This window comes from Balaenoptera borealis, assembly GCF_965194805.1.
Source record: "Balaenoptera borealis genome assembly, chromosome: 4".
In the NCBI taxonomy this organism is placed as follows: Eukaryota; Metazoa; Chordata; class Mammalia; order Artiodactyla; family Balaenopteridae; genus Balaenoptera; species Balaenoptera borealis.
Window position 1 is genome coordinate 42870706 of NC_138861.1, and position 21893 is coordinate 42892598.

The 21893-nt window shown below is 38.6% G+C and overlaps 1 long non-coding RNA gene across 1 annotated transcript in view; it reads left to right on the top strand.

The window, feature by feature from the left end:
• The first annotated feature begins 1357 nt into the window (after nucleotides 1–1357).
• LOC309627740 overlaps nucleotides 1358–21893 on the top strand; it is a 28125-nt gene continuing 7589 nt past the window's right edge. The window contains exon 1 of the long non-coding RNA XR_014243935.1: nucleotides 1358–16213. This is a non-coding gene — a long non-coding RNA (uncharacterized lncRNA). The remainder of the gene's footprint in view (nucleotides 16214–21893) is intronic.

A 21893-nucleotide genomic window follows, 5' to 3' on the forward strand; every position in this document is an offset into this window, starting at 1 on the left:
GAATATAGAGTTTGAGAGCTATAACCTACTCAAGATAGATTTTGAAAGAAACCCGCACACAATCCCCCGAGATTCCAAACATTAGGAAAGTGTCTTAAAGGGTTGGACTACTACAGGTGGGGGACAGTCCTTGACTATCTCTAAAGGAGGAAATAGTGTGGAGGTAGAGCTTTACAGTCAGAAGGCTCAGTTCTACTACTTCCTAGCCTGAAAGGTCACATAGTCTGCCTGAACCTCATTTTCCACATCTCTAATATAGGGGTTTAATAACAGTTGTCCTTCACAACAGGCAGTTATAATGAAGATAAGATAATGAAAACAAAAGTTATTGGTACACCATCACCATCATTTCTTTCCTCCCTCGAAAAATGCAGGTTGTCCAAGAGGTACACAGGAAAGAACCTAAGTAATTTTAGGGTATAGTGCAACACTTGATGTGACCTTGGAAGACTGGAAATATATAGATTTGCTTTCAAGTTCAGCAGATGGTTATCACCAAGGCTATAGCGCATGGCCATGTGGGTTATACACCCCAACTCTAGGGGGCACCATTCATATAATTTGGGATCTGCAGCAGAAAACTAAGGATTAGTGACTGGTAAAAATTTCAGATCTTACTTTCTATAATAAACTCACAAATGATTAAGCAAACCAGATAGCTAGCTATCCAAACAAGTGGTACATGACCCTCATATTTTCAAATAAATTTGAGAAGTACAATAAATTTAATGAGTAAAATTTCCATCCTGAATCTCTAAGTCTTTTTTTTTAAGTGCCAAAAGATATATATATATATATATATATATAAATACTAAAACTAAAAAAAAGACAACAAAAAGTGTAGAAATTTTAGTTAATAAAACCCACTGATTAAGTCCTACCTTGAATTCTGAGATTGATGCTGAAAACTCGGCCTCTGTGTGACAGTGCCGAATCAAATCTTGGAGACAGAGTTTTGGGTGAAGTAGAAAAGAATAGCGGGCTGGTACCCTCAAAACTGTGTGTCCCCCTTTGCCTGGCAAAGCAATAAAGCAATAAAGCTTTAAATAATAATAATAATAAGCAATGATAAGCAATATTCTTATTAAATAATAATAAGCAATAAAGCTTTATTAATTAAAGCTATTGCTTTATTAATAGCAAAGTCTTTTAATAGCAAAGTTTAAATAATAACTCCACAAGAATAGGAAGTTTCTTCTTTGTGCAAATGAATTTTATTTTCAAAAAGAGGGAGCGAACTGGACAGAGGAGAACAAGGTCTACTTGATGACAGGGAACTCTGATTCTAGTAATTGGGTCTGTTCCAGTTTTCTCCCTTAAGGGTCATGCAGTTCCAATCAACGGCTCAATAGGATTTTTTTTTTTTAACTTGGAAGTTATCCTAACCTTCATCTGGAAGAACGAACAAATGAAAACAACATGGATATTCTAAAGAAAAATGAGGTAGAGAACTAGCTTTATCCATCACTAAAACATAAGCAATAAGAATTAAAACTTTGTGGTGCTGGTATGAAGATTGATTTGACAAATCTCTCACTGGAACACAATGGCCTGTAAATAGATTCTAGTATGTATAAAGTACATATTAAATATTATATCACAAATCAATTGGGAAGGAAAGCTCATTCCATAAGCTGTAATGGTCTGAACAGCTAGCAATTGGGAGAAAAATCAACTCATATCTTCACCTCACATAATAAATTAAAAATAAATTTCAGAATATGTAAAGAGATGAAAAAGAAAAATTAAGCTTTAGATACACTAAAAGAAAATAGAATTAAATATTTTTCAAGCCTCTGGAAAAGGATGAATTTCTAAGCTTGAAAAAAATAGAAGAAATAAAAACCTAACAACATGAAAACAAACATACTTTTGAAAGTTAAAAAGGCAAACAGCTAACTAGAAATCATTTATGGGAAGAGACTAATAACTTTAAATAATTCAGATAAATAGATATAAAAATTACTAAGGTTCTAATAGATAATCCAGCAAAGAGCATGGGCAGAACATTTACAGAAGAGCTACTACAACTACTTTTAAACAAAAAATGTTCACTGACATTTGTGATTTTAAAAAGCAAAAAATAAAACAAATTTATGTCATTTTCACTTATTAAACTGGCAAAATTAAAAGGTGATGATACTCATTACTGTAGAAGGGACAGAAAAATGGATATGCTTACGCATTTCTAGTGACATTTCACATGGATACAACCTTTTAGACAGTAATAAATTTGACAAAATGTATCAAGAAGAAAAAAAGATCTCATGCCCTTTTATCCAGGGTCCCTTTTCTGGAGATGAAGAAGATAAAGGTATGGAAAAGCCATATGCACCAGGACAATCATAAAATATTGTTTATGAGTATAAAAGATTGGAAGCAACCAAATTACATAACAACCAGGAATTAGTTCAGTTAAGCATAGAACTTGGCAAATGATAGCTCGAAGAAAAAAATTTGAATGGCTGAAATATACATATGGTAGAATATTATTCAGCAAGAAAAGAGATCATTATGTAAATTGAATGACCATACAATGCAGCTATTGTTTTGGGTTTTCCCCCTCCTCTGCTTACCAATCTCCTTCTGCTAACAGCACCCCTTTTCTTTGGAGAATCTTTCTCAACCTTGTGTGATCCTGGTGGGAATGTGCCTTATGATGGACCAACCTCATCTCTGCCAACTGGTGAGCATAGGACCCAGGTTGGATGAGTGATAATGTAACATGACCCTGGACATGGTTATTGGTCAAAGGAAGGATACATTCTTCTTGTCTGACCAATTTGAGTCCTTTCCCAGATTTTTCCAAAGTGAAGGTAGACAGAGGATCTCTTCCTTTTGGATGATCTTGGGTTATTGGCACCTCTACCCTCCACTGACTGGATTTAGAAGGGCAGAGGAGAGGATGGAGGCAATATACAAAGAGAAACAGAATTTTTTTTAAATTTATTTATTTAATTTATTTATTTTTGGCTGTGTTGGGTCTTCATTGCTGCCTGCGGGCTTCCTCTAGTTGTGGCGAGCGGGGGCTACTCTTGGTTGTGGCACGCGGGCTTCTCATTGTGGTGGCTTCTCTTGTTGCAGAGCACGGGCTCTAGGTGCATGGGCTTCAGTAGCTGTGGCACGTGGGCTCAGTAGTTGTGGCTCATGGACTCTAGAGCGCAGTCTCAGTAGTTGTGGCGCATGGGTTTAGTTGCTCTGCAGCATGTGGGATCTTCCCAGACCAGGGCTCGAACCGTGTCCCCTGCACTGGCAGGCAGATTCTTAACCACTGTGCCACCAGGGAAGTCCCAAGAGAAACAGAATTAATTAAAGAGAAAAGAAAGATGTGAGGACATCCTCCAGACCGCTGGATATAGCCCTACCTAAAGCCCCTATACTTCTCACTTACATGAGTATTCCTGACACTTGGTTTACAATGGTTACGCTGATTTGAGTTGGGATTCAGTCCTTAACATTTGTGTCCTCATTCATGCAGAAATAATTTCTGTACAGTATTTTTGGTGACCAGAGTACTCTTTAAAATCTAGATCAGACATGTCACTTCCCTGTTGAAAATCTTACAATAGCTTCACGTTGCTCTGAGACCAATCCCTCAACTCATCTCCCTCTATGCTCCTCTGGCTCATCTACTCTATCCACGCTGGCCACCTTTCTGTTCCTCAAAGTCCATTCCTGTCCTGGGTCCTTTCCCTTGCTGTCCCATGTGTGAGGATTGCACTGGCCCAGACCTGCACAAGGCTGGTTCCTTCTTGTCAATCAGGTCCCACCTCAAATGACACTTTTGTGATCCTTTTCCTAACTACTCACTCTACATTACTCTCTTTTGTTTATTTCACATTTTCAATGTCCGATTTAAATTATCTTATTTATTGTATTTGCCTTCTGTTTTAGAATGAAGGAAAATTTTAGAATAAAAACTTGTACGTGCACTGATTACAACTAGGAAACAATAAATATATGAGAAAATATATCACATTTATAACACTGGGGTGATGAGACCTGATTATGTCTGATTTCCTTCACCTTTTTTTGATTTTCCAAACTTTCTGTAATGTATTTATGTTGTTTGATTAATTAGGGCACAGATAGAAAAAAGTCATATGCTCTTCAGAACCCACTAGTTTCCTGGCATTTTTATGAAGAATTTCAGTTACCCTAGTCTTAATTTTCAGAAATTCTAATGACAGGTTTCACCAACAACTAACCTCAGAAAATCTCTTGGTTGAAAAAAGAAAGAAAAAACATTTAAAAGAGTGCTTGGTATGATAGTACTCCTAATCATAAAGGATAAACTTGCACCGGGTCATTGTTAAAGCTGCCAAATCACAAAACATAACCATGATGGGTTTTCCGTACATACACGTAAGCTTACTTTAAGACATATCAATGATCAGATACAATCTAAAAAGTTCTTAGAATTATTAGTCCCAATGCCACACCCAAGTGCATAGTGAAAAGGGTCCATTATTTATTATCTGTAACATGGGAAAAGTTAATTGAGAATAAAAGTCTAAGGCCCAGGAATTCTACAATTTTTATTTTTAAAGTAGTATTTACAATTTTTAAAAATTAAGCACACCACAAAAGCCTAAGGTAATCCTACCTGGTTTTTAAACACAGAAAAATCACACTTCTGTATATTCCCAGTCCTCTCCTGGCTCTTTCATATGTGTGGACCTTGGCACTTCTGCCCTCTCAGAGCTCTCACAATCACCCTCCATGATTTAATTGAGAGTTTCACCTATTTTTCAGCCACCTAGCCTCATCTTGATGGATAACTTCATTCACTTTTTCCACAAATAGTTATGTCATGCCTGTATGTTGTAGGTCCTGGGCAGAAACAAGGCATTCTTCCCCTCTTGAAACTTACAATTTACTGGGAGGAACAAGCAAAAACAAGTGAACAAACAAAATAAATTAAAAGTTGGTAAGTTCTAGGTGGGAAACAAATAGGATTTCTTGCTAAAATGGTCAGGGAAGGTCCTTCTGAATAGGTAAGTTGAGATCTGAAGCATGAGGAGTCAGCCTAGGATAGGAAAAAACAGAGTTTATTTGAGGGTTATTATGGCTGGAATTTCATAATCAAGAAGTTAAGTAGCACAAAATAAGATGAGTGTGGTTAGAAGATGGCAGATCAAGCACAACATTTACAGGTTGTTTTTTATTTAAAGTGCAATTTGAGGGACTTCCCTGGTGGTCCAGTGGTTAGGACGCCGCACTTTCACTGCAAGGGTGTGTGTTCAATCCCTGGGTGGGGAACTAAGATCCTGCAAGCCACATGGTGGCCAAGAAAAAAAAAAGTTAAATTAAATAAAAATTCTAAAAAATAAATAAGTGCAATTTGAAACAGCTGAAAGGTTTTAATCTGAAAAGTGACATATCTTATTTACTTTTATTTTTGCTTTACTCTTTCCCTTTATTTACCAGTTTTCAAAATAATGAGTGGGTTCCTTAGCATCAAAAAGACATAAACTTTATAATCAGTTTGTTGATATTCACAAAACAACTGGCAGAGATTTTGACTGGGATTGTGTTGAATCTATAGATTAAGCTGAGAAGAACTGACATCTTGAGTCTTCTTGACAATATTGGGTCTTCCTGTCCATGAATGTGAACTATCTTTCCATTTATTTAGATCTTTCATTTCTTTCATCAGAGTTTTGTAGTTTTCCTTATATATAGATGTTGAACATATTTTGTTAAATTTATACCTAAGTATTTCTTTTGGTGTTAATGTACATGGCATTGTGTTTTTAATTTCAAACTCATTGCTGGTATATAAGAAAGCAGTTGACTTTTGTATATTAACCTTGTATACTGCAACTTCACTAAAATCACGAATTAGTTTCAAGAGTTTTAAAAATGATTTTTGGGATTTTCTACATAAGTTATCATTTAGTATCCTTCAAAGGTTGTTTTTTTTTTTAATATATCATTGTGAGTTTTACCTTAATCTGTTTCAATCTCTTGCAATTATTATTTTTACCAGTATATGATTATCCCATGTGGGGCCAGTGGGCATCTTTTCCCATTGATTCTTGAATCCTTTTGACATGTTCTCAGTAGTCTTAGATGGCTTCACTGTTATCTTACAGCAAGATGTTCCAGGCTAGTCTTTCACATTTCTTGCCCCAGACTTGTAAGCAGCTTATTCTCCAAGGAACCCTGATTCCTTTTATTGGTAGTTCAAGTAGATTACCACACCACTTCCTAACCAGTTTCTCCAATTCCACTCAACTTGCTTTTATTCCATCCTCTATTTAAAAGCAAGGATGTGAAATAAATAAATAAATAAAAGCAAGGATAATTTTAAAATCACACCCAGAATTGTGACTTCGAAATACCATTTCCCAATAAAAGGTTCCTTGGAGAAAAGAAAGACTGAAGAACAACTTCCGTATTTTAGGCGAAGACTGATGGGAAGTATCGGTATTAGAATAATGAATATGCTGGGAAAGATTTGAGGATACTATTAAATCACTATTTCAAAATGTCGGTGGTCTAGGGCTTCCCTGGTGGAGCAATGGTTAAGAATCCACCTGCCAATGCAGGGGACATGGGTGTGAGCCCTGGTCCGGGAAGATCCCATGTGCCACGGAGCAACTAAGCCATGCGCCACAACTAAGTTGTGCGCCACAACTACTGAACCTGCGCTCTAGAACCCAAGAGCCACAACTACTGAGCCCGCATGCCTAGAGCCCATGCTGCGCAACAAGAGAAGCCACTGCAATGAGAAGCCTGCGCACTGCAACGAAGAGTAGCCCCCACTCGATGCAACTAGAGAAAGCCCGTGCCCAGCAACAAACACCCAACTCAGCCATAAATAAATAAATAAATTAAAAAAAAAATGTCAGTGGTCTAAATTTTATTTTAAAGATATTGTATAAACAGTGTTTCAAAAAATCCCATACACTTAGTAGGTGTTTACATTTCTTTTTATACTCTTCCAGTCCTTGTTGACTAAATCTACAATTTAAAAGTTGCAAACAATATGTTCATTTTGCTTTATGGCCTGCATTTTTCTCATGTAAACAATTTGAAACCTCATCACTTTAAAAAAATACTCAATTATGTTAACAGATAGTAATTCATTTAATAATTTTCTTATTTGGGGTTGAGTTGCTTTTGATTTTTTTATTGTTGTGTCTCAGTTAAGACTCTGGTTATAAGCAACAAAAAAGTGATTGAAGTTACTTTAAGTTGAAAGGGTTATTACAAAGATAGAGGGGTGTATCTTGGAGTCAAAGGGAAAAAATGCAGTTTGGGCATCTGGAAGAAGCCAGAAAGTTGTCAGTCCATCCTTTATTTATCTCCATATTTCTTGGTGAATCTGCTTCATTCTTCTTCTCTTACCCTGATTATCTCTCCGGCCTGGTTCACTTTACCACCCTGACCATCCACTACAGAGACTGACCTGCAGTTTTGCGTTCCAGTTCCATATCCTAGCTTGCATTAAATCTGTTCCTGGTTGAATTGTAGATCAGGAGGTGGGATTATCCACTACAGACATGGATGCCAGGGCCCCTGAGGGTGGGGAATGGGAGGAGTTCCTAGAGAAGAGGGATTATGGATTGGACTCACCCCTAAAAGATATCACAACCTTTGAAGGATATGAATAATGCTGCTATGAACGAGTTTGTGGAAGTTACTTTTTTCTTTGTCCTTGGAGTATGTTCTTCAAAGTGGACTTACTGGGCCTCAGAGTGGGAACAGTCCATTACTTATCCTTAGACAACGTGACCTGGGCCATGCTGATGACAGGAGAGGAAATAAGGGTGCTGGGAAATACTGGTCTGGCGACTCTCAAGAAGATCTTCCTTATCTTCGTGATATGGCTTTTAAGCCACTGCCTGTCCCACCCTCAGTAAGCACTAGAATGAATACATTCTCTTCACATTCCTTTACTGGGGGGTGGGTCAGTAGAATTCATTGAACAGAAGAAATGAGAGGACAATAGGACAATACAATCCAATGCTCATGTAATAACATCACATTCTTAAAGGGAGTCAAGTAGTTGCAAAATAATTTCTTCTCAGAAATAAATCCATCCTTTCATCTTTCCCATTGGTCCCATTTTCCAACCCTTTTCACATTTTTCACTTTGCTACCCTCTCTCTACTTTTTCCCCTCAAACTGAAGATCTGAACGCTTTCCCTCCAGAACACGGTACTAAGAAATACTTATTGGCTTAAACTATCAATTCCTCTGAGTAAATGATAAATTTTGAGAATATTGATTACCTAAGTACTTTACATTTTTCACATTTTTAACAAAATTACATTTTTTTTTTAGTTGGGGCCAGAATTTTAATCTACTTTTGGATTCCTTAATTCATGAATTTGGGAACTGGAATGGAGTCAGTGCAAGATTGCAGGAGGCGTGGGGAAGCATAGACTACAGAGAACCAGGATCGAGGATGTCCCAGGGTGATGCTGTCTTGGCTGATCTGGCTTAGTAGACCGTGAAGGGGCCACACACAGAAGGAAGCAGAGTGAGGGCTCTGACTGACCTAGAGGGAAGGACAAAATGGGGCCTCTGGGCAGGCAAATAGCTACTGAAACTAAAGGTCTTGAGTGGGCAAGAAGGCAGAGCTTGGAGTCCAAGTGTCCAGATAAGGGTCCAAAGAGTGGATGGAAAGCATGTCCAATTCAAGGGGCCAGAAGGATAAGCAGAGAGGTTTGATTCCATACATTGGCATTGAGGGAAGTTTTTGCCATATGTTTTCAACACATTATAATGCCCCAAACTACCTTTCTTCTTCACTCTGTTGTAATGTCCCCATGTTGCTTACTTAAAATTACACAGTTCACAAGGGCACTGTCGGAGCATGATTCTTGATTCCAAATCAGGAGTCTCCTCTGTCTTGTTTTTAAATGCAAGTGACGAAGAGGGCTGACATAGCCTAGCAAGTGTGTTCTCCTCCACAGCAAGGTGGGACTCTGCATTGTGCCATTGGCTGGGGCTGCAGCCCAGGCAGGGGCAGTGCCCCTGGAAGTTCCCTCAGTTCCTAAAGAAGTTCTTCCACGGGTGCAATGGGGAGGGATGGGGCCCTTCATCATTTTACACTCCCACCTCATTTTAAGGGTATAAAGGAAATGGCAGCTGGTTTCTGAGTTTACAGGGAAAAGTGCTAAAACCAAATAAGCAGCTGGGACATTGTCTTGAAGTTCGTGGAATGAACTAGGCATTGATGTGTAATAGAGGGCCTAATAACTGTTCCGGGAACACTCCACCAGCACGTTAGAGAGATGGTTGGCCATTTGTTTTTTAAAATTCCAAGAACAACAAAAGCCACTCTAGCAGTTTTAGGAGAATGCTGTGGGCAAAAATTACAAGAGAGGAGGGGGAGGGGGAGTGCATGCGGGCCATTAAGAAGCTGTCTGTTAGGGAAGATTTAATTTAAAATAAGATAAACATCCATTGTACTATAAAACAAATATTTTTGCAACATTTCCATCCCTACCTCCTTACACTGCTTTTTTCAGACTTTGTTAGAATGTAGGATGGAAAAACAATGTGAAGATCAGATAGAATATGGCTTGATCCCATTCATCAGTATTGAGGGAAGTATTTGGCATGTGTTTTCAATACATTATAATTCCCGAAAATTGCCTCTTTTCTTCATTCTATTGTAATTTCCCCCCATGTTGCTTTATTTTAAATTGTACTATTCATAAAAGATTAAGCCTTGCTCCAATGAATATGCTCAAATTTCTCACTCGACATAGAATTGCATGTGTTTCTGTCTTTGTTAGTGACTAACACCCTGAATACTTAATTCTTAATAAATATTAAGTGGTGTATTTCCCTTTATGTTCTTGGCTAGAAATTACATAATCAGGCATACTCTCAAACTTTGCACCTTTTTGGATAATGTGCTTTTGGTGATAACAAATTAAAATAGATTTATATTCAAATGCTTCCTTCAATTCAAAATAGAAAGGAAGGGATTCTAGGATCTTCAAAACACTAGAGAAATGTGACTCTACAATGGAGTTATGTCAAATGAAACCCTGAGAATAAACTGAGGAATGTTCTTCGGACCATAACCTCCGGAAGTGGAAAGAGAACTTTTTAAAAAGAGGAATACCTCAAAGGAGATATTATTAACCCTTATAACAATCATTTCAATTACTTCAGTTATGTATCATAACCTGAATCCATCAAAATGAACATAATGGACTCTGATTTAACTAGATGGGACTACAATCTTTCAAAGCAGTGAACTTCAACTTGTATTTAGTAGGATTTTTTTTTATTATGCTACTGACCTACTTTCAGACGTGGACTCGCAAATCCCAGGCCCCTAGGAGAGTAGGAAGAAAAGTTACTTGCTTATATTCTACAATTTATTACACTAATTTATGGTCCTTCAAGTCTGGGCAGGGGATGGGCTGTTCTTGTTTTATAGAAGAACCTTTTTGTCCTTCGTTGGGGACATTTCCAGCAATTTAACAATTGACTCTAATAGAATCTTATGAATAAAACTAATGAAAACATGAAGAAATGAACTGTAGAGACCAAACATACAGTGGCTTATTGTTCACTCTCTGGAGAATAGAAATACCTTCCCTCACAAGGTTCAATGGTGCAAACAGGAACTAACACTTGGGTTTCAATGAACAAGGCATTCAGGGTCAGGAGGAGGCCAGTATTGCTGACCTGAATCTGATCAGTAAGAATAAACTCCATCAACAGGTATAAGCAAAGAGGGAAACGTGTTTCAGCTTTTGCTGTGTTCAGATGGTTTTTAAAGTTGTTTTAAGAGAAACAAGTTACAGATCTAATTCTCTGTCGTTTGACCCATCTCCATGCTTTTTTTGAAGGGGCTACATACAATAAGTAGTGTTTTCTCTGTCACCAAGGTTAATCCTTATTTTGCCTATTCTCTTGGATCTTGGAGAGTAGATGGGAAATATGGAAAGGGAGAGTTGGTCCAAATGAAATACCTAGATGGTTTTTAATTACCAAATTCTTCATTGTACCAAGACTCTTATTGGAGTTACCATCACAGAGAGACGCAGGGCAAATCACTCCCCTGCCTTGGGTCTCAGTGTTCTCATCTATAAAGTGAGGGGCGCATGGAATCAGTCTTTACCCAAGTGTGCTACCCATGGCATTGGTTGTAGAGGAGATGATTTTAGGTGGTATGTGGATAATTGCTTGAAGTTATGTATTTACTAGCTTATAAAACCTGTGATGTTTATGAATATTACTGCTTAGAAGTAAAGTAGGTATTAAGTTTTATTAAAAACCAGTCAACATAAAGAAAAATATTAAGTAAATGCTATGAGGATATGCCATAAAATAGTGACATGTTATTTTTGAATGAGTAACATCTGGAAAATACTACACTGGATAATCCCCAAGGTATGTTTTAGCTCTGAGTCTAAAATGTCTATAATTGTTAAGCCCTTGTTCCAAACCTTGCTCACATTAACCATACTAGAGAAGCCAAAATTAAATAAAACAGACGGAGGTTACACAGCAGAAGTGGAAAGGAAGAAAAGCAAAGTGCTTAGATAATTCTTAGACTTGAGACTCATTCAAGAATTAAAACTGGATATGTTTCCTTTTATTTTGACATGGGATTTTAACGTAACTGTCTAAACAACTTCATGCAACACTCTCATGAAAGCCTTTAAAAAGACCCCATCTTGAATTATAATTCTGTAAATGTGCCCCAAATGTTTATATTATGATCAACACTGGTGCTCTAAAAGAGTCACAGATTCTGTTGTGGTTGTCCTTTAACTGCTTCCTGGAATGGAAAGATAATAACATACATACCCACTTCATTTACTGAATGCCCAGCAACCGCCTTGCACTTCACACACTTTATCTTATGTAATCCTTACAACAACCCTACAAAAGGGGTATTATTTCCCTTATTTTCAGGTTAAGAAGCTGCAGCTCTTTGAGTTGACTAACTTGCTAACTATCTTACCCAAGGACTCAGAGCTAGTCTGAGGTGAGAATTTTGAACAGTGCTACCCAGGTCTGTCTCATTCCCAGGCACACACATTTTCTACAACATAAAAGCTTATGTTAGCGTTTTAAAGACACGTCTCTCTCCCTCTCTCTCTCTCCACGTGTGAAGTAAATAGGCCTTCAGACTTGACCAAGGAAAGCTTGTGGAAGAACTCACATTCTTGAAGAGTAGGTCAGAGACTTGGGCTGAAGTAGCAAGTATCGGGTAGGTCATTTCAAAGAAATGTGATCCTCAGATGTAGAAAACAAACTTATGGTTACGAGAGGGGAAAGGGGAGGGGATGGGATAGATTGGGAGATCGGGATTGACATATACACACTACTATATATAAAACAGATAACTAATAAGGACCTCCTGTATAGCACAGGGAACTCTACTCAATAGTCTGTAATTACCTATATGGGAAAAGAAGCTTAAAAAGAGTGGATGTATGTATATGTACAAATGATTCACTTTGCAGTACAGCAGAAACTAACATAACATTGTAAATCAACTATACACCAATAAATTTTTTTAAAAAGGGAAAAGAAAAGGATGGTGATCCTTGAGATCTGCCATCTCCGTCTTGACGGTTTCCGCCACATTCTGGGTCCCTGGATGGAGACTCTCCTTCCTCTCTGAGCCTCTGTAGATAACCAGCCCTGCCCCTCAGCACTCACACCTGTCGTGAAAGTTGGCATCTTTCATGGCTACAGTAGTTTTTCTTCTCCCGTGGCTTATCTGTCCATATCCCAGGGACAAGCCTATTCTCTCCCCCGCTCTCCACCAGCTGATAACTTTCAGCAGAAAGTGACCACACAGTCAATACAAAGTCACGCCTTGACTTTCCTCCCCTTTTGTCCTCAAGGAGTCCTCTTTGGAATGCTCTAAGAACTCTAAGGAAGACCAATTATCCGTTCCTTTTTCTTCGAGAATTCTCTCTGTCACCCCAAAACAATGTGGGATCATATGGCAACTCTATTTTTAGTTTTTTAAGGAACCTCCATACTGTTCTCCACAGTGGCTGCACCAATTTACATTCCCGCCAACAGTGTAGGAGGGTTCCCTTTTCTCCACACCCTCTCCAGCATTTATTGTTTGTAGACTTTTTGATGATGGCCATTCTGACTGGTGTGAAGTGATACCTCATTGTAGTTTTGATCTGCATTTCTCTAATAATTAGCAATGTTGAACATCTTTTCATGTGCCTCTTGGCCATCTGTATGTCTTCTTTGGAGAAATGTCTATTTAGGTCTTCTGCCCATTTTTTAATTGGATTGTTTGTTTTGATGATATTAAGCCACATGAGCTGTTTGTAAATTTTGGAGACTAATCCCTTGTCGGTCACATTGTTTGCAAATATTTACTCCCATTCTGTGGGTTGCCTTTTTGTTTTCTATCTGGAGAGAAACATGGTCCAAAAGGATACATGCAGCCCAGTGCTCATGCAGCACTGTTTACAATAGCCAAGATATGGAAGCAACCTAAATGTCCATCCACAGAGGAATGGATGAAGAAGATGTGGTACATATATACAATGGAATATTGCTCAGCCATTAAAAAGAATGAAATAATGCCATTTGCAGCAACATGGATGGACATAGGGACCTAGGGATTGTCATACTGAGTGAAGTAAGTCAGACAGAGAAAGAGAAATATTGTATAATATTGCTTTTATGCAGAATCTAAAAAAAAAAATGAACTTATCTACAAAACAGAAACAGTCTCACAGACTTAGAGAATGAACTTATGGTTACCAGGGGAGAAGGGTGGGAGGGATGGATAGTTAGGGAGTTTGGGATTGACATGTACACACTGCTATATTTAAAATGGATAACCACCAAGGACCTACTGTATAGCACAGGGAACTCTGCTCAATATTATGTAACAACCTAAATGGGAAAAGAATTTGAAAAAGAATAGACACATGTATATGTATAACTGGAAAAAAATGTCTTACAGTCCTAGGGGGAAAAAATCACTGAATTGAACACTTTAAAATGGGGGAATTTTATGGTATGCGAATTATATTTCAATAAAACTGTTATTTTAAAAAAAACACAACAATGTGGGAAGATCTGAAGTCAGAAACTATGTCCCCTTTATCCTTCTGGGAAAAGTTCTTACATAAGTTAACTTAATTTTTTTAACTACGGTAAAAGAAGTATCCTATCAAGTGGGGAAATAAAACTGAAAACACTTACAGTATTTGGAAAGCAGTCTTAGTCATAAAGGTGCTAAGGAGAGAAGGAAGCTCCCTGTAAGCCTACTTTGTTTAAAACACAAAGGCTTCAGTTACAGGCAGCTGACAGGTGCCGTGCCCAGAGCAGTTGCTCAGGGGCAAAGAACCCAGCAAAGAAAATATGGATGTAAGCCCTCAGTTTAATCCTACTCCCAATTGTCTCTGCTATCAGCACCTTTCCCACTCAAGGTGAAATCCTAAAGGAGGCCGTGTCCTCAGGAGACCTCTCTAAGGCCTGGCCAACCCACCTATTAGTCTCGTCTATGAGACTGCCAGATTTGCAGGTCAAAATGGCCAAATATCAGCAATTCCAACCTATGCCTTTCCTTCCCATCTGGGGAGGTGGCAGCTTTGCCTTGTACCTGGTCTCTACCTCATTCACTTTCAAGGGATGTCTCTCCTGGATTGTTCCTTTGCAGGCCAGCCCCACATCCAGACACCATCTTTAGCTCGAACTGATGCCTGCGCTTGGCCTGGGCAGGAGCTCTGCACTGCGGCCCCTGTCTCTGCCCAGCTTGCTTGGGAGAGGGTTTGAACTTAACAAGGACCATATCCTGAGAAAAGTAGGGGACAGGATGTTCCTCAGAGAACTCCCACTACTGAATAGGCTCTGAGCTCCAGAGCCCACTTAGTACACACATACACCCCAAAACACAGAACCCCTCACCCTTACTACAGAGAGAGCACACTGACATTTTCTACCTTAATTTTTTTCTATTTCATTTTTTAAAATGCCGGTAAGTACCCACTAAGTTTATTCTGTGCCCCACGAATGGGTCATGACCTACTCTTACAAAAATACTCAGAGAAGGAAGGCCTTCTGGATAAATTCTTTGAATACAAATGAAAACTCATAAAAAGGGGCACCACTGGAGGCTTGCTTTCCTGAGTGCCATGACCTAGTCCTTCTGGTCTTGCCCCACTCCTTTTGTCGCTCTGACTCAGGGTTTCCTGATCGAGGGGGCTCAATAGCTGCTTTGGGAACCTTGACCTTCCTTGCTCATGCCTCCACTCCCCAGCTCTGTGCCAGGCTTCCTGTCTGGAGTTTCTTGCCCCTTGAAAATGTGTGCATGGCCTTGACATGAAATTGAAGCTTCAGAGAGTCATCCATTTGTCATTTTAATGATTCCATGTTTTAATCCAATTTTGAAAATTCAAGCTGTAATTGGTACAGTTTTTCTTAACAAACACGCACACAAACAAGGAAGCCCAAGTACTAACATCATAACTGTCAGTTTTGAAAGAGATTGAAATTGAGAAATGGCAAAATTACACTTCCAAAGTATCTTTTTCAACATCTGTTCTATTCTCCAAGATTTAAAAAATCAGAATTTTTCTTCATAGCTTTTATTATAGACTGTGTTATTTATTGGTAGTTATTTGATTAATCACAGTCTCCTCCATGAGTCCAAGTTCAATGAAATTAGAAACTATTTAGCTCACTCCCCAGTACCTAGCCCAATGCTTGCTTTATAGCAGGTTTCAATAAATATTTGCTGAATTAATAAATGAATGTTTCTTTTAAGAAGACTTCGATAAGATTTCTTTCTCTACAAAGGCTTTGAAATTTCTCTCATGTCTTATAAACTGGGATATCTAATGTGAATTTGTCACAGAATCAAAAAATACACGTACGGCCCTACATGTTCGAGTTATCCTTATACTCCCAATTGGGGTATCATCCTCCCAAAGTAAACTCATCAGGATCAAATGCCAAATACAACTTTCTGATAATGATAGCTGCATCTATCACACACCTCATGATAACTCTAGGAGGTGGGTACTGTTATTATCCCCATTATACAGAAGAGGAAACTGAGGCTCAGAAGGGCTTAATCTAGGTCTCTAGATTCTAAGCCATTTTGCTTTTATACCACCCTTTTATGTAACATCTTATCTTTTTTTTTAAGTGTTTTTTCTCTCCATCCTTTTGAGAATATTTTGTGCAAAGGGAGCATTAAAAGATGTCATGGAAAAGGAATGAGCTTTAAAATCAGGTTATTAAAGAGAATTGTAATGTCATAATGGAGTGGCTTCTTAAAGATGCTTACATACATTCTGAAGATGCCATTTGAAAAAAATTTGTCTTTTCTCAATGCAAGTAAATGACCCACCTTTCAAATAATATCATTACTGCCTGATCTTAGGTTATATTCTTTCAAATATAAACGGATGTCACAGTAACTGAGAGGAGAAGTAGCCGGTTCTAAAATAAAACAAATTTAAAAATAAGGAATAAGAAATAATAATTTGACTACAGTGGGGAAAAAGGTGCTTTAAACAGTTTTGTAAAGTTAAAAGGGGGAGATTTTATTTATCTAGAAGTCTACCTTGGAGCATGGAAAAACTTCTTGAGATAAATTTTAATCTGAAAGCTCTATGCCTCTCACCTTGTCAGTTTCCTCTAATTGAGTGGGTAGATGTGTAAAAGGTGTTAAATGGGGCTCAGAGGAGCAGGGTATAAGTTTTCTGAATTTTACAAAAGCAGTGGCAATTCTTATTACTTTTCTCCAGGTTATTTGTATTTCAAAAAGACACATATCCTGATACTGTTTTGTCTCTCATAATTGATAATCGTAGTGGCTTGCTTTAAGAATTTGGCCAGCAACAAACAGTGTGACCACCCAAAGATCACAACAAATGCTTAGTAAGCAAAAGCTGATGTTGAGATTGACCTCAGCGAGCCCTGGGCTGAGAGGCTGGCGAAGATTGATCCATGTTCCTTCTGCCCCTTCTCTTCCCTTGCTCCATCCCACCTTCGACCTCAGGAACTAAATTGAGATTTTTCTGCTGGCTCATGCCAGGAAGGTGCCAATAATGAAGTAACAAAGTATTAGCTGATAACATTAAGGCAACTGCTTCCCTGGATTTCTGCCCAAAGCCAGTACAGCTGGGGTTTGGACAGCTGCCAGGGAAGCCATGGTGGTCCAGCCACCCGGAGAAACAAACCCCCGGAATCATGTTTAGGTTCAAAAATCACAGTGGGAAATGAGGCAGATAAATAACGCGGCCTTGATAGCCAGTTCTGATCTTGTCACTAAGAAGAAGTTAGGGAATAAAATGAGAAATGGATTTTAGAGTGATGGGTTGGTTATCTGGTAATATTGAAGGAACAGTGGAAAAAGAATTGCACATGCTAATGAAGAATACCTGTTACTGACTCTCCCACACTGCCACTCTGTGTGGCTTGGGGGCCTGGGGAGTGCTCGTCTGCCCAAAAAATATATACCTGTTGAGCAGAAACTACAGAAACCTGAGTTCCTTTCTTTCCATGTCACATGAAATAGATTTTTTTCATTCTTTTAGAAAATGATAATAAAATAGCAATATAAACATTATAATTTTTAAAAAACCATGTAAATATCACAACTCGAACAAAACTTCATTTTTGCATGTTAAGTCCCACATGAATAGTTCAAATATAGTTACACTCATAGTGTATTTATACAGAAATATTATGCAAACATATTTAACAGCAAATAAATCCACCCACTTGAACAAAAACCTGTTCTTTGATCTGTTGACTGAAATTTACTATAGACGTTGCCAAATCTTTTACGTCGCAAGTTCTGCCTAAGTTCTTCTATTCCTCTTTCCTTCCAGGAATGAAGGATCCTGCGGGACCTTAGACATTTTGCTTGACTTTTGGACTTGTGCTGTCCGTGGAATTTTAGTCTGTAACCCAAACTTTATACACAGCTGGACTAAACAGAGCATTTAAAACCAGTGATCTTTGGGTTGTCCCAACTTTCCATGTGGCTTCAGCTTCTACCACTTCATTAAAATTTCTCCTCTTGAAATGAATGATCAACTCCACCTTCTCAAAATACTCTCCTGACTTCACATCCTCCTGGTGCCCCTCCTACTTCTTCAGCCACCCTTTCTCAGGTTTCTTTGATGACTTCTCCTCTTTAATTTAATTTAATTTAATTTTTAATTTTTATTTTATATTGGAGTCTACTTGATTGACAATGTTGTGTTAGTTTCAGGTGTACAGCAAAGTGATTTAGTTATACGTATACATGTATCTATTCTTTTTCAAATGCTTTTCCCATTTAGGTTATTACAGAGTACTGAGCAGAGTTCCCTGTGCTATACAGTAGGTCCTTGTTGGTTATCCATTTTAAATATAGCAGTGTGTACATGTCAATCTCAAACTCCCAATCTGTCTCTCTCTCTCCTCCTCTTTAAATGCTAGAGTTTTCCAGGGTTCAGTCTGGAGCCCTAATTTCATCAATATCCTCTCCCTAGGGCAGGTCATCTATTTCCATGATTTAAATACTTCTCCAAGCCTCTCCTTTAAGCTCATATATCCCATACATTCACCACTTATCAAACTGCCTCCTTGCCGTTTCCCTTGTTTAACTGAAGATTGAAGATGCTGGTGGAAACAATCACAGAAGAATCTTATAGCATGACCGTACTTTAGAATTCAGAACTCTCCTCACAGGCACCTCCGACTCAGTGTCTCCCAAATAAAACTCTTGACTCAACCCAATGCCCACCTCAGAATGTTCCCTCTCCTGGTTTTCCTTCATCTCATTGAGTTGTACCATCCTCCATCCAGTTGCTAAATCGGAAAGGCCCTGTCATACTCAATCCCTCCCTCCCTCTTTCTCTCACTTTCAATGAATCCTGCCATTTCTCCTTCCTTGATTATTTCTCATCTTCAGCAGTTTCTCTCCACCTATAAGCCATTCTCCACTCTTTCCTGGATCACTGCAGTAGTGTACTAACTGACTTCCATGTTCCCACCCTTGCTTCCTGCCAAAAAAAAGCCAGAGTAATTTCTTAAAAACACAAATTGAATCATGATACACTACCGTTTGACAACCTTAAATGAATTACGTTTCCAATAAAATCTTGACTTCTTTCATGGCCTATGTGATCTGGCCTCTTCCCCTTTTCCTATCTTGTCCCACCTGTTTCCTTGCTCTCAGCCTCACTGAAGTCCTTTCTCTAACTGAATATACCAATCCCTTTTCTGCTTCAAGGCCTTGTACTTACTTTTCCTTCTGTTTGGGACCCTGCTCCCCTACTCTGCTTGTCTACCTTCTGTTCATTCTTCAAGCCTCAGCTTCAGTATGACCTCCTCCGAGAGGCCTCCCTCTACCTAAATAGACACACACACACACACACACACACACACACACACACACACACATACACACACCCCATTACTTTCCCATTGCATCTTTTCATTTATACCATATTTAATTGTGCATTTTCTCTTTATCTGTTTATTGACCATCAACTGCTTCTGCCACTTGTCTTTTCACTAGTTGATCGAATATTAATATTTGTTGAATGAATAATTTACAAAATGTGAACACAAGATAATTGGCTTTAAAAAGGAGGGGAGGACTATTTAAACTTTAAAAAATTTTTGAAAATTTCCATTGTTTGGAATCTTTAGGTTTATAATCATTTGATACTATAAGCCATTAAAATAATTTTAAGTAACAGTGCTGTCCATAAATTGACCTACAAGGCAAGAAAGGCATTGATTTGTATATTTGTTGGGAATGTTTAACTGAAGATCAAGAATGCTGGTGGAAATAATCACAGAAGAGTCAGTCAAAGAACATGACCATCCTTAAGGATTCAGAACTTTCCTCTACTGGTGTTTGTGGGAAGAGATAATGTCAAGAAAGGGGTTAGCCAAGGCTGCTCTTGTTCAATTATCAGTCACAATAAAGAAGTCATTTGATTTGACAAAATGAGTGACAAGAAGGTTTTATAATCATGGTTATCATCACAGGTTCAGATAAAACATTCAAACATCTGAGATTCTCTCAGAGTTAGGGATCCTTTCCTGGTTTGTGAAGAATGCATGTTCTAAAAACATCTGTTTTGAATTCCTTCCAGTTTGATAAATTGGTAAGCAGTTTAAAAGATCACATAGCATGAATTAGCCAGTCTATTCAAATACTCTGTAGGAAAGGAGTCTTTGGTGAGTGACATTATGGAACTAGAGAGCAAGTTACCTGTATACTGTTCTTTTATTTAATAAAGATAAGTGTGCAAATTTTTGATTGTCCACCATGAGAGGAGAAATGGACAGGAATATTCACTGCTTGAATGAATTAGGTGTCTATAGTAATAGCAGTATATTAGCATGTATCTACTGATGAAGGAAGGAAATAGTTCAGGTACAAAATCAAGGCTGGGGAGAGGTGGGCTGAGAGGTCAGGAGGGCCCTCCCAGAGACTCTCAGCTTTTCCTTTATTTATTTTTTAATTTATTGGAGTATAGTTGATTTACAATGTTGCATTAGTTTCAGGTTCAGGTGAATCAGTTATACATATACGAATATCCACTTTTTTTTTAGTTTCTTTTCCCATGGGTCATTACAGAGTATTGAGTAGAGTTCCCTGTGCTATACAGTAAGTCCTTATTAGTTATCTACTATATATATAGTAGTGTGTATATGTCAGTCCCAATCTCCTAATTCATCCCTTCCCCACCTCACCCCCGCCCCCCTGGTAACCATAAGTTTGTTTTCTACGTCTGTGACTCTATTTCTGTTTTGTAAATAAGTTCATTTGTACCATTTTTTTTTTTAGATTCCACATATAAGTGATATCATATGATATTTGTCTTTCTCAGCTTTTCCTTTAAATGGAATAATCCCCACAGCAGAAGTGGCACATGTGCCTGCCTCTGTGGTGCATGTAAGTGTACCACCGCAGGGAGCAAAGATGCGCATACCAAGAGCAGAAGCTGAGCAGAGCCTACACAGAGCAGGTTCAACAGCAAACACCAAGGATTTCTGAGCAGGATAGGAGATTTGTTTTAAGGTAGCACTAAAACTAGAAGTTGTAAACATCCTCTCCACTTCTCTGAGAGCTTACGGGGACAGCTCAGCACAGAGCAAAGACTCAGCTGAGAGAGAGGGCGGAGGGAGAATTTCCTGGATAACAGGGGGCCGCCGCAGTAAGTGAGCCCCGGGAGGAAACGCTTGCCTTCGGCTCCCCACGTAGACTTACTGGCCCAAGGCAGAAACGCGGCTGACGAAGGCTCTGTTCTTAAAAGGAGCACTTCGGGCAACTGCAGATGGAGTCGGAGAATTAACGAAATGCCTTCGTGCACGGAAATAACCATTCTGATGACGACAAGCATGGCTAAAGAACAGCATGCAACCTAGTAGGGGATTACTTAATGAAAACATCCAGGGCAAGAAAAGGAGAAGATGCTGACAGGCCAACACAGACACAGTGACCTCAGTGAAATCCCCCGTGAGGAGGGATTGAAAGTTAACTCTCGAACTGTTCGGAATATTTTTATAGGTTTAGTACAAACACATTTTGATTGGGTCAACTATTTGGGTCAACTATTGGGTTAACTGGTTACCTCTATATTGTTAGTTGCCAGAGTATGGATTCAATCAATCTCTACTTATTTGAGGGTCTTTATAAAGACCTGAATTTTTAAAAAAATCTGAGGCTTTGTTAAAGAAAGAAAGCTGTCCTCCATGAAGCCAATTTTAATTGCAATCAAGGTTCCAGAGTGGGCAGACCAGGTCAGCAGCATCCCTTAGAGAACAGGGGTGGGAGGGGACTTTTTCCTGCCAAGGTGGGTTTTACTCCACACTTGCAGGAGTGGATGTTAATGGAACATGAGTGCTTCTGATCCTAAAGGGAGAGGTTGAAGAAGTAAGGAAAAGGACCAATGGCA